Genomic DNA, 14454 nt, shown 5'->3' with positions numbered 1-14454 from the left:
ATTTAATAGTCATGGGTGACTGGAATTCGAGTGTAGGAAAAGGGAGAGAAGGAAACGTAGTAGGTGAATATGGATTGGGGCTAAGAAATGAAAGAGGAAGCCGCCTGGTAGAATTTTGCACAGAGCACAACTGATAGAAGGTTGTATACATGGAAGAACCCTGGAGATACTAAAAGGTATCAGATAGATTATATAATGGTAAGACAGAGATTTAGGAACCAGGTTTTAAATTGTAAGACATTTCCAGGGGCAGATGTGGACTCTGACCACAATCTATTGGTTATGACCTGTAGATTAAAACTGAAGAAACTGCAAAAAGGTGGGAATTTAAGGAGATGGGACCTGGATAAACTGAAAGAACCAGAGGCTGTACAGAGTTTTAGGGAGAGCATAAGGGAACAATTGACAGGAATGGGGGAAAGAAATACAGTAGAAGAAGAATGGGTAGCTTTTAGGGATGAAGTAGTGAAGGCAGCAGAGGATCAAATAGGTAAAAAGACCAGGGCTCTTAGAAATCCTTGAGTAACAGAAGAAATATTGAATTTAATTGATGAAAGGAGAAAATATAAAAATGCAGTTAATGAAGCAGGCAAAAAGGAATACAAACGTCTCAAAAATGAGATCGACAGGAAGTGCAAAATGGCTAAGCAGGGATGGCTAGAGGACAAATGTAAGGATGTAGAGGCTTATCTCACTAGGGGTAAGATAGATACTGCCTACAGGAAAATTAAAGAGACCTTTGGAGATAAGAGAACCACTTGTATTAACATCAAGAGCTCAGATGGAAACCCAGTTCTAAGCAAAGAAGGGAAAGCAGAAAGGTGGAAGGAGTATATAGAGGGTCTATACAAGGGCGATGTACTTGAGGACAATATTATGGAAATGGAAGAGGATGTAGATGAAGATGAAATGGGAGATACGATACTGCGTGAAGAGTTTGACAGAGCACTGAAAGACCTGAGTCGAAACAAGGCCCCCGGAGTAGACAACATTCCATTGGAACTACTGACGGCCTTGGGAGAGCCAGTCCTGACAAAACTCTACCATCTGGTGAGCAAGATGTATGAAACAGGCGAAATGCCCTCAGACTTCAAGAAGAATATAATAATTCCAATCCCAAAGAAAGCAGGTGTTGACAGATGTGAAAATTACCGAACAATCAGTTTAATAAGCCACAGCTGCAAAATACTAACACGAATTCTTTACAGACGAATGGAAAAACTAGTAGAAGCCGACCTCGGGGAAGATCAGTTTGGATTCCGTAGAAATACTGGAACACGTGAGGCAATACTGACCTTACGACTTATCTTAGAAGAAAGATTAAGGAAAGGCAAACCTACGTTTCTAGCATTTGTAGACTTAGAGAAAGCTTTTGACAATGTTGACTGCAATACTCTCTTTCAAATTCTAAAGGTGGCAGGGGTAAAATACAGGGAGCGAAAGGCTATTTACAATTTGTACAGAAACCAGATGGCAGTTATAAGAGTCGAGGGACATGAAAAGGAAGCAGTGGTTGGGAAGGGAGTGAGACAGGGTTGTAGCCTCTCCCCGATGTTATTCAATCTGTATATTGAGCAAGCAGTAAAGGAAACAAAAGAAAAATTCGGAGTAGGTATTAAAATCCATGGAGAAGAAATAAAAACTTTGAGGTTCGCCGATGACATTTACTAGATTGGGAAATGAGACACTTAAAGTAGTAAAGGAGTTTTGCTATTTGGGGAGCAAAATAACTGATGATGGTCGAAGTAGAGAGGATATAAAATGTAGACTGGCAATGGCAAGGAAAGCGTTTCTGAAGAAGAGAAATTTGTTAACATCGAGTATAGATTTAAGTGTCAGGAAGTCATTTCTGAAAGTATTTGTATGGAATGTAGCCATGTATGGAAGTGAAACATGGACGGTAAATAGTTTGGACAAGAAGAGAATAGAAGCTTTCGAAATGTGGTGCTACAGAAGACTGCTGAAGATTAGATGGGTAGATCACATAACTAATGTGGAAGTATTGAATAGGATTGGGGAGAAGAGAAGTTTGTGGCACAACTTGACCAGAAGAAGGGATCGGTTGGTAGGACATGTTCTGAGGCATCAAGGGATCACCAATTTAATATTGGAGGGCAGCGTGGAGGGTAAAAATCGTAGTGGGAGACCAAGAGATGAATACACTAAGCAGATTCAGAAGGATGTAGGTTGCAGTAGGTACTGGGAGATGAAGAAGCTTGCACAGGATAGAGTAGCATGGAGAGCTGCATCAAACCAGTCTCAGGACTGAAGACCACAACAACAACAATTTATTAATAGAACAAATTTATAAAATTGACAATACCAAAAACTCTCTCTTTAAATAACTACATTACTGTAAAATGTTTCTTGTTTCCCAGTACCATAAACTGTAGAATTACACTTTACAAATTTTCCCTGAGAGTATAATTCATTCTCTCTTTACAACCACAGTTCTCATGCTAATGTGTACTCAGTTAACAGACATGACAATTTTCATTTATATTATCAATTCGCATTTACACCTTCATTCTCACTAATAACTACACATATTAAATTATCAATAATTAATAGAAGTAATAATATTCACAGAAGGTACAGTTTTGTTCCAAATTATAATATTCAGACTGTGTTTAATTTATAGTCCATAAGATGCAGACACTTATCGACACAGCCATAACTATTAGGAATTGCTGCATCATAAGAGCGCATTTGTCATCTTGAACCACGACTCATGTAAAAAGCTATTTGCTTGCTGCCATCCAACTTACTAAGTACAATACAAGGCGCTACACCTCACACCCCCTATGATCATAAAAAAAAAAATTCTAGTAAGTTTTTAATAATTATACTGTTAATTTGGTGCATAAGTTCATAGCATTTTTATTTTGCATGTTGGTATTCCAGTTACCAAGGTGTTTGTTTATTAATTCTCATTTTTTATTTGTAGTTCACTGTTGCTATTTGACTTTACACATTAACTGATGGAAAATCCAATATTATGAAAAAGGATAAATTGCTGCTCACCATATAGTGGAGATGTTGAGTCACAGACAGGCCCAAAAAACAGGTTGCTAAACAAGTAAGCTTTCAGCCAAAAGGTCTTCTTCTGAATTAGACAATATACACAGGCACATACAGGCAAACAAAACTCATACAGACATGACCACTGTGTCTGGCAGCAGAGGACTGACTATGAACAACAGAGCATGATGGAGAAGCATTCTAGGCAGTGGGGGAAGGAGGAGGCTGTGGCAGAGGGGGGAAGGACAGCAGGGTAGGGTTGGAAGACAGTAAAGTGCTACTGGAGCATGTGGGAATAAGTTGGGGAGAGGGTAGGGAAGTTGGGAAGGAGGGGAGGGGGAAGAGTGCGGAAAAGGAGAGAAGTAAAAAGGCTTTGGGTGTGTTGGTGGAATAGAAGGTTGTGTAGTGCTGGAGTGGGAACAGATAAGGGGATAGGTGGGTGGAGGATAGTGACTGACAAAGGATGAGGACAGGAGCGTTATGGGAATGTAGGATATACTGCAATTCAGAAAAGTTAGTATTGATAGGAAGGATCCAGATGACAGAGGCTGTAAAGCAGTCATTGAAATTAAGAACGTGGTGTTGGGCAGTGTGCTGGGTGATCCAGCTGTTTCTTGGTCACAGTTCGTTGGTGGCCGTCAACGCATACAGACATCTTGATGATCTGGTCAAGAGAGGGCTACCTGTAAAACCAGTCATGTGATCTACAAGCTACATTGCTGTGCTGCATTCTACATGGGCATTACAACCAGCATGCTGTCTGTCTGCATGAATGGCCACCAACAGAATGTACTCAAGAAACGACTGGACCACCCAGTTGCTCAGCACACTGCCCAAAACAACATTCTTCATTTCAGTGACTGTTTTCTAGACTGTGCCATCTAGATCCTTCCTACCAACACCTGCTTTTATGAATTGCAGGTGGGAAATCTCCCTGCAATATATCCTACATTCCCATAACCCTCCAGGCCTTGGCCTTCATTAGTCACTATCCTTCACTCACCTACTTCTCTCCTTTCCAAACTACCATGCCCCACCCCCATCCCCATCCCCCAGTCTCCCACCTGCATCTAGCTGCCCTACCCTCTCCTGACCTTAGCCCTGTATGCTCCCACAAATTGCACTTCACAGTCACCCACCTTTACCCTGATATCCCTCCCCCTTCCTGCATAAGCCTCCTCTCTACCCCCACCACCCAGAGTGCTTTTCCCATATGCTCTGTTGTTTGTGGTTTTGCTTCAGCAGCCAGAGACATTTATCATGTGTATATGAGTTGCTTTTGCATGAATATGTCTGTGTATGTTGTTTAATTCAGAAGGAGGTATTTTGGCCAAAACCTTACTCTTTATGTTGTGGCTGTCTGCAACTCAACATCTCCAGTATATGTTGAGGAGCAATCTATCCTTTTCCATAACACTGAGTTAACATATTGTCATTTTGTGACGTCGATACAGTGAGTGGAGCTGTGGATACTAGAAGATGGGATTTGCAAGTAGAGAAGTCATAACATTTGACATACTCTTCTGTTTGAGTTCAATGGAGGGGTGACAGCAGTGGATGTAGCCAGAAACATTTGGGCCTTGTATGAGGATAAAGCTATTGGACAGAGCACAGCAAGAAAATGGTTTTCTCATTTTAAAGAGGATCGTTTTGACTTTAAGACTGGAAGACCTTCAAGATTTGACAAAGATTGAGAACTGCCAAGTGTGATAAACTGTGGTCATTCCACCATCGTGCAACATTTGCATGAAGTGGTGAAAGTTCAAGAATCGAGTGTATGGGTACTGCACGTGCTAAGCCAAAATCCCAAAAATAAGTGGGTGGCGAAATGTGCGTGCTTCTCTGCTTGCTCTTCATCAGTTGGCTCATGAACAACACCAACCATTATTATTGTTACTGGTAATGAGAAATGGTGTCTTTATGCTAAAATAAGGTAAAGAAGTGTATGGTTGAGACCATACAAAGCAGTAACTCCCCTTACAAGGACCTGTGCACATTCACATCTGCAGGAACAGCGATGGTGTGGGAAACTATGAATTGCTTCCGCAAGGTGTAACCATCACTGCTGACATTTATTATCAACAACTGAGATTTCTTGCAATGCTAGCCAAGAACAGTGACCAGGAAGACTGCATGAAGAGAGGCTACTCCACAATAACGCCTGCCCTTATTCTACTTGATGACAAAAAACACTATACAGGAGTTTGATAGGGAAGTTATTCTTCACCCACCTAGTCTCATCTTTCGCGTTCAGATTTTCACCGTTTCTGCTCTCCATTGAACAACCTTAAAGGAACTTCCTTTCCAGATGAAAATGCACTCCTAACATGGCTCGACGAGTTCTTTGCCTCAAAATCGTGTGATTTCTACAGTTATGGAATCAAAAAGTTACGCCAGCGTAGATAGACTGTTGTAAATACATAAATACTGAAGGAGAATATGTTATTGATGGTTAACATCTCCATTACATGTATCTGTTGTGTTTATTAAACTTACAGAAAAACAATACAAACTTATACACTAATCTAATACATCACAACTATTTTTTCCAGTTCTATTAGTTTTCCAAAAGCACAATTAATAAACTAAAATGCATAATACATACTCTGGGCATGGAAGTTCTAAAATCAATCTAACTTCTATTGTTTTACATTTTTTTTATTTTTCACAGACATTGTTATCATGTATACATACACTTTTTCGAAATTGTAAAATATACAAATTCTTTTTCAAATCAATTCTCTAATTCTTTTATACAATTTTCACTTTCTAGTGCATCCATGTGTATTTGTTGTTCAATCCTTCCTTATAGTTGGCACTGTATTGGTGTTGTCCTATGCTTTCAATCATTTTCTAACATTTTCATGGCACCTGATTTGTGTGGCATCCATAACAATCCACCTTCACTTAAAATACAATCTAGACTCCAGTTACATTGTGATTTTCCTGAAAATATAGTTTGTCTAAGACCACAATTTTACACATCTTCCTGCAAGATAAGTATTAGTACTTTTCTTCTTCGCGGATGGATCACTTAGGACCACACGTAATTAACATTTGCCGGCCTTCCTTTTCACCCAGTATTCTTTCATAAACAACAAATGGGCTTGCTTTCGTTGTGTAGACCACATATGTCGGTTAGTTTTTCTCTCTTCTTCCTCAAAACCCCGTGTGTTTGTGATTTTTCTGATTTCATTTGTATCATGTAGATTTGGAGACCCTAATTCTCATAGGTCTTTTTCCGTCTGTTTGTACCAGTTCGGTCTTGTAGTTTTGTTCTTTAAAAATGTATGGATTTTGTGCTTTAACCTGTTTGAGTCCATTCTTTCTAAATGCCCCATGAATTGGATTCTTCTCATGCGCATTGTGTCTGTTATTTTGGAGATATTTTTATATATTTCTGCATTGGGTTTTGGATAATGCACACCATCTTTAGTTCTTGGTCCTAGGATCTTTCTCATTATTTTACATTCTTTCACTTCTAATTCCTCTTTTAGTGTTCTGTGTTGAAGGTTTAGTGTCTCAGATGTGTAGAGAGCTTCGGGTTTAATTACTGTTGTCTAGTGTCGTATTTTGCAGTTCCACGAGAGACTCTTTCTGTTGTAAATGTTTTTTGTTAATTGAAATGCCATCTCCATTTTCTGGGCTCTTGATCTGACAGATTTTTTTCTATCTTTATTCTTTTTCTTTACATGATGAATTATGTCTTTAAATATTGTAATTATTTTATTGATCCTCATCAGTGAAAGTAAATTAACAGTTTGTGTAATTAGTGCACTCAAGAGGCAAAAAATTTAAGCAATTTGAGAAAGCCAAGCACACGCTAGTTTTTGTACTTTTCTCTCCAAACAGTGAAGAAGGTTAAAAACGATAGACAAAGTTCATGACAGAAGAGGAAGATTGACAGTATGAAATAAAAATTAAGTAGTATTCGCAATAACTTGAGTGCCTTGTGATCGTCAGTCACCTATCAAGGCAAAGAGAGTGCAATGCCCTCTTCAGTCTTTACCCTCAAGTCTTATCTCTTTAAATCAATAGTAATACTCAATGCTAATGGCTTGCCTGATTTCCAATATTCCAGCCTATAGGTATTAGGATGTGGTTTTCCATTCACCCTAAATGGACCCTTCTACTCATCTGGAAGCTTCTCGGTTTCTAATGTTGTCTTTTTTTTTTGCTTTTTCTCTTGTTGTGACTAATACTAGGTCTTCAATCTGAAAGCTCGCAGGAGGTGCTCTAGCATCATGATGCCTGTTTTTTCTCTAACACTTCTCTCTTAATATTTTCATGTGCTATTTCTTCTTTTTGAGCCTGAGGCATGTCAACAATACCATAAATTCTACCAGATCAAGCAATACATTATTGGTCCTGATTCCACACGTTAACTCACATGGGACAAAACTTGTTGCTTCATGCCCCTCATTAAACATTGCACCCATGCAGAATGGTCTCTATGGTAGTGTGCAAACATTTTAAGTTATATAATTCGCACACAAATTTTACCTTTGGGAAAATATGCTGAAATTTTAATATGTTCAATATTTCTGCTTTCTGAACATTCTTTAAATTTTTCGAGACAAACTGTGGACCATTGCCAGATAATATGGCTATTGGTACACCTGCTATAACAAGGTAACAGTGGGGCAAATCAGTGTCTTGTGCAGTATTGACAACTTAGTTTTCATGCTGATTATCTGCTGTGGTAAAAATATCACATGGAACTAGAATAATATGTTAAAGTGCATTTAAAAGATGCTCATATTGAGATGTGATACAAAATGGCTGCAACGATACGCCACAGCTCAAGTTTAAGACTTTGCACCATGCATTTGAGTAGCTGTGCAATGAACCAAACAATAGATTGCTAAGATTGGCTGGAGTGAGAAAGGCCTCAAAGTATAGCAATTTTTACCGAGTGGACCTCTGACACTTGTGTTCACATTAGAGTGGTATCGGCACACTGTGTTGACATTGTTTCTGTTGTCATAGCTTGTGGCTTGATTGGGACTGCCACAAAATCATTGTTGCTTGTTGCCTGGTTCATTTCTTGTTTCTTTTGTTTTGTTCATTGTGATAGCTGTGATGTGAATCATTGTTATTTTGATACTAGTTTATAAAAAAAGTTGAAAAATGTCTTCTGAAAAACTAGTACAATAATTTGTAATAAAACATACTAAATATTCTTGCAATTAATCAAAACAGAATATTGTCTTGTTTTGAAACTAGATGAAAGTAAACGAAACAACCAACCCAGTCCATGCCTCGTTACTAGGGGTCTCATAACACAAAAACATGATACACAAAATCATAAATTGTGCACAGTGTGAAACATCAGTACATTCTTCAAACTCAGAACAAAATGTGAGCTCCTAATTGATTTTTGGACTTAATTGTTCTTGAATGTCACTGTCAGTCATTTAATCTGTGTTCAGTATTATGAGAAGGAAAGTTGCTACTCACCATATAGCAGGGATGCTGAGTTACAGATAGGCACAACAAAAAGATTGTCACACGTAAAACTTTTAAGTGTGAAAATCTTTTTGTTGTGCCTATCTGCAACTCAGCAGCTCCGCTATTTGGTGAGTAGCAACTTTCCTTCTCATAATATTGTTACATTCCATCCTGGATTTTCCATTGTTTGATTAATCTGTGTTCAGTAGTACTGTCAGAGAGTGGTATGGATTTTAGCTTGTTTGCCTCCTGCTTACCTAATGTAATTTCAACCGTATCCAGGACTGCTGGCAAAGTAAGAGTCTTGGCATCTGTTTGCTTTAGTGAATTGGTGCCTAACTAATAATGCTTTGAGCTGCCGAGGTTGGTGATCATATGTATGTGAGGTGTGCTTGCTTGTGCGAATGAATGGTGTGTGTTTTGCTTTCTTTTTCCGATGAAGGATGTGGCCGAAAGCTAATGTGTGAGTATCTTTTAATTGTGCTGTCTGCAACTTAACATGTCATCTTTATGGTGAGTAGCAACTTTTCTTTTCCTTACATTGTTAATAATGCTTATTTGTTGACACTGGATACCTAAAATGTAATAAAAGATACTGTTAAAGCAGAAAAACAAATAATCAGGAACATAATATTATTTTCAGTCAGCAAATAACAACACTGTTTTATTACTTAGTAGTTTGCTGCTGGTTAAGGGTTTTGAATTTCCTTTCGAAGAAATCCAACAGTTGTTCAGCTTCCTTGGAATGTTTAGTAGAGAGGTGCCACATAAGCTTTGATGGTTTCATACCCTCATGTGACAGTCCTTTGCTGAAATTATACATTGAGGTTTATTATTCATGACAGTAAAACCATACTTCAAATAATTATCATCAAGAAGTCTATTATTATTATTATTATCCACTTCAGCCACTGCCACATGTGCCAGGCGTGAAGGATTCACAGACCTTTCCAGAAACTTCTACATTTTATGTTAGCTGGGAGCAAAGCACAAAGACACGATAATCATGTCAGTAATTGCTTGTCTTGAACAACTGATTGAAGGTAGCGAAAATGCATGCCTGTGCAACCACTGATCTCGTCTCACTCCCACATATCTGCCATGCCAAAGAATGTATCACTATCTGCAGAGTGCTCAGACTGCCTTGCACAATGCACTTGATTTCTGATTAGCAAAGTATCAATAGAAGGAAAATTAAATACGTTGCCTTTGAAATCACTGACATAGTTTTATTGCTGTTCTGGGGGTAGTGTCAGAATTCTTTTACTTGGAAAGGGGTTGCATATTCAAAAAGGTTGACAGACACTGCTGCAGTCAATCACTTTGTGTCCCAACAAATATTTCTGTAACTTCTGTTAACCAAAAACTATACCTGATGCTCTTGCTAAGAGAAGCAATAATTTCCCTCAGATTATTGTAAAGATCTAATAGCAAACGCTATGGTTTTGTGTGCTTCTTCATTCCCTTCTTTATCTAACTGAAACAGTTCTACAGCATTCCCATACTCACAAGCATCTGTCATCAAACATGGCTTAGCAAAATCCAGATGATATGTTAGGCAAAACATGTTTAAGTTCCTCAAATGCAGTTCTACATTCTGTTGTCCATTTATAAAGAACATATTTCTTCAACAGATTTCTTAAGCACAGAGCCTTAAATAATGGTCCTGGCACAAAACAGTGATAGAAACCAAATAAACCAAACATACCTTTCAGCTTATGATTCTCCATTGATCAAACAGTCCACGGATGTACTAATTGTCCATTGTGTGCAATGGGCATAATATTTCAGTGAACAGCCATTGATTGGCCATAGTCAGGTGCATTGACAAACTTAATTCCTGGTGCCGACTTATATTCCTCCCAGCTCTACTCAGCACTTCCTGTTCCAGGCTTGCCCTGCCCATCAGAGGCTGGGCCACCAGCAAAAGCAGCCAAGTCATGTATCAGATCTGCTGCAATCATTGCACAGCCTTTTGTATTGACATGAGTGCCAACCAACTGTCTACCTGGCTGAATGGCCACCAATTTCATAATACATAATCTCCGCATACAAAGAGGACTGAGAATGAAAATTAACTTTCTGAAACTGACTGGCAAATATAACCTGGGAAAAAGAAATTGTAGGTGTTTGGTGGTTTACTTTCCTGTATGAAAAGAGCTTAGCATTCACATTTGGTAAAAACAGCATACTTCATTGGGGATTAAATTACTGACTTGTAATGTTGTTAACCATACAGCTTTACTGTATGGTTAAATGATGATGGCATCCTCTGGGTAAAATATTCCGGAGGTAAAATAATCCCCCATTCGAATCCCTGGATGGGGACTACTCAAGAGGATGTCGTTATCAGGAGAAAGAAAACTGGCATTCTGCGAATCGGAGCGTGGAATGCTCGATCCCTTAATTGGGCAGGTAGGTTGGAAAATTTAAAAAGGGAAATGGATAGGTTAATGTTAGATATAGTGGGCGAATTTGTGAAGTTCGGTGGCAGGAGGAACAAGACTTTTGGTCAGGTGAATACAGGGTTATAAATACAAAATCAAATAGGGGTAATGCAGGAGTAGGTTTAATAATGAATAAAAAAAAATATGAGTGTGTGTAAGTTGCTACAAACAGCATAGTGAACGCATCATTGTGGCCAAGATAGACACGAAGCCCATGCCTACTACAGTAGTACAAGTTTATATGCCAACTAGCTCTGCAGATGACGAAGAAATTGATGAAATGTATGATGAGATAAAAGAAATTATTCAGATAGTGAAAGGAAATGAAAATTTAATAGTCATGGTTGACTGGAATTTGATAGCAGGAAAAGGAAGAAAAGGAAATGTAGTAGGTGAATATGGATGGGGGTAAGAAATGGAAGAGGACACCGTCTGGTAGAATTTTGCACAGAGCATAACTTAATCATAGCTAACACTTGGTTCAAGAATCATGAAAGAAGGTTGTATACATGGAAGAACCCTGGAGATACTAGAAGGTATCAGATAGATTATATAATGGTACGACAGAGATTTAGGAACCAGGTTTTAAATTGTAAGACATTTCCAGGGGCAGATGTGGACTCTGACCACAATTTATGGGTTATGAACTGCATATTAAAACTGAAGAAACTGCAAAAAGGTGGGAATTTAAGGAGATGGGACCTGGATAAACTGACAGAACCAGAGGTTTTACAGAGTTTCAGGAAGAGCATAAGGAAACAATTGACAGGAATGGGGGAAAGAAATACTGTAGAAGAAGAACGGGTAGCTTTGAGGGATGAAGTAGTGAAGGCAGCAGAAGATCAAATAGGTAAAAAGACGAGGGCTAATAGAAATCCTTGGGTAACAGAAGAAATATTGAATTAAATTGATGAAAGGAGAGAATATAAAAATGCAGTTAATGAAGCAGGCAAAAAGGAATACAAATGTCTCAAAAATGAGATCGACAGGAAGTGCAAAATGGCTAAGCAGGGATGGCTGGAGGACAAATGTAAGGATATAGAGGCTTACTTCACTAGGGGTAAAATAGATACCGCCTACAGGAAGATTAAAGAGATCTTTGGAGAAAAGAGAACCACTTGTATGAATATCAAGATCTCAGATGGAAACCCAGTTCTAAGCAAAGAAGGAAAAGCAGAAAGATGGAAGGAGTATACAGAGGGTCTATACAAGGCCGATGTACTTGAGGACAATATTATGGAAATGGAAGAGGATGTAGATGAAGATGAAATGGGTTATATGATACTGCGTGAAGAGTTTGACAGAGCACTGAAAGACCTAAGTCGAAACAAGGCCCCGGGAGTAGACAACATTCCATTAGAACTACTGACAGCCTTGGGAAAGCCAGTCATTACAAAATCTGGTAAGCAAGATGTATGAGACAGGCGAAATACTCTCAGACTTCAAGAAGAATATAATAATTCCAATCCCAAAGAAACCACATGTTGACAGATGTGAAAATTACCGAACCATCAGTTTAATAAGTCACGGCTGCAAAATACAAACATGAATTCTTTATAGACGAATGGAAAAACTGGTAGAAGTCGACCTCAGAGAAGATCAGTTTGGATTCCGTAGAAATGTTGGAACACATGAGGCAATACTGACCCTGCAACTTATCTTAGAAGAAAGATTAAGGAAAGGCAAACCTATGTTTCTAGCATTTGTAGACTTAGAGAAAGCTTTTGACAATGTTGACTGGAATAATCTCTTTCAGATTCTGAAGGTGGCAGGGGTAAAATAATGGGAGCTATTTACAATTTGTACAGAAACCGGATGGCAGTTATAAGAGTCGAGGGGAATGAAAGGGAAGCAGTGGTTGGGAAGGGAGTGAGACAGGGTTGTAGCCTCTCCCCGATGTTATTCAATCTGTATATTGAGCAAGCAGTAAAGGAAACAAAAGAAAAATTCAGAGTAGGTATTAAAATCCATGGAGAAGAAATAAAAACTTTAAGGTTCGCTGATGACATTGCAAGTCTGTCAGAGACAGCAAATGACTGGCAAGAGCAGTTGAACGGAATGGACAGTGCCTTGAAAGGAGGATCTAAGATGAACATCAACAAAAGCAAAACGAGGATAATGGACTGTAGTCGAATTAAGTTGGGTGATTCTGAGGGAATTAGATTAGGAAATGAGACACTTAAAGTAGTAAAGGAGTTTTGCTAATTGGGGAGCAAAATACCTGATGATGGCTGAAGTAGAGAGGATATAAAATGTAGACTGGCAAGTGGAAGGAAAGCGTTTCTGAAGAAGAGAAATTTGTTAACATCGAATATAGATTTAAGTGTCAGGAAGTCGTTTCTGAAAGTATTTGTATGGCGTGTAGCCACGTATGGAAGTGAAACAGGGACGATAAATAGTTTGGACAAGAAGAGAATAGAAGCTCTCGAAATGGGGTGCTACAGAAGAATTCTGAAGATTAGATAGGTAGATCACATAACTAACAAGGAGGTACTGAATAGAATTGGGGAGAAGAGGAGTTTGTGGCACAACTTGACTAGAAGAAGGGAAAGCTTGGTAGGACATGTTCTGAGGCATCAAGGGATCACCAATTTAGTATTGGAGGGCAGCGTGGAGGGTAAAAATCATAGATGGAGACCAAGAGATGAATACACTAAGCAGATTCAGAAGGATGTAGTCTGCAGTACATACTGGGAAATGAAGCAGCTTGCACGGGATAGAGTAACATGGAGAGCTGCATCAAACCAGTCTCAGGACTGAAGACCACCACCACCACCACATCAACAACAACAACAACAACAGCAGCAATTTTGTTGTTATGACTGTATCATAAAAAATATAAAAAATAAAAGGACATTAACACTCGGTGCCAGTCTTGTGCTGTGTACTGCCACATAGGAACGGGAGTTTTTGAAATATGGAGCTAGGTAGTATTTTCCCATTTCTTAAAATACTTTGATAAAGAAGCCACCATGTTAGCATAACTTTCTTCTTTTTTTCATTGTATTGAAATAATTATTTTTCAGTAAGTATGTTTTGAGGATAATCACATAATCCACAACACAGTTTGAAAATAAAAAAAAAAAAGGCAGTAGAAAATATATTTGATAATATAAGGATGTTGTGCATAGACGCTTCCCTACATCCGCAAACATACTAAAAATGAAGGGCAGAGGGTACTAAGCATTGCACAATGTGTTAGGGTTTATTCTGACTCCAGTCTCATATGGAATGCTGGAAGAATGACTACTTAAATGCCTCTGTTCATGCCATAATTAGTCTAATCTCATCTTCATGGTCCATACAGGAGTGATGTAGGGGATGTTGCATTCCGTAGATTTGTAGGCCAAATACAGGATCCTAAGATTTCTTAAACAGTTGTTCACAGGATGGGTGATGGCTGTCTTCAGCTATCTGCCAGTTTTGTTTTTTCTGCATTTTCATGACACTTGCCCATGAGTAAAATAAAGCCAATACCATTTGTGCTGCACTTCTTTGTATATGGTCAGTATCTACTGTTTTTGGTATGGGTCCC

The 14454-nt window shown here is 38.6% G+C and overlaps 1 protein-coding gene across 4 annotated transcripts in view; it reads left to right on the top strand.

Moving 5' to 3' along the window:
- Positions 1–14454, top strand: part of LOC126162595 (prominin-like protein) — a 510115-nt gene that overhangs the window by 348445 nt on the left and 147216 nt on the right. The gene's annotated exons all lie outside the window — the stretch shown is intronic.

This window comes from Schistocerca cancellata, chromosome 2 (assembly GCF_023864275.1).
Source record: "Schistocerca cancellata isolate TAMUIC-IGC-003103 chromosome 2, iqSchCanc2.1, whole genome shotgun sequence".
NCBI lineage: Eukaryota > Metazoa > Arthropoda > Insecta > Orthoptera > Acrididae > Schistocerca > Schistocerca cancellata.
This window is presented reverse-complemented; position numbering and strand designations above follow the sequence as displayed.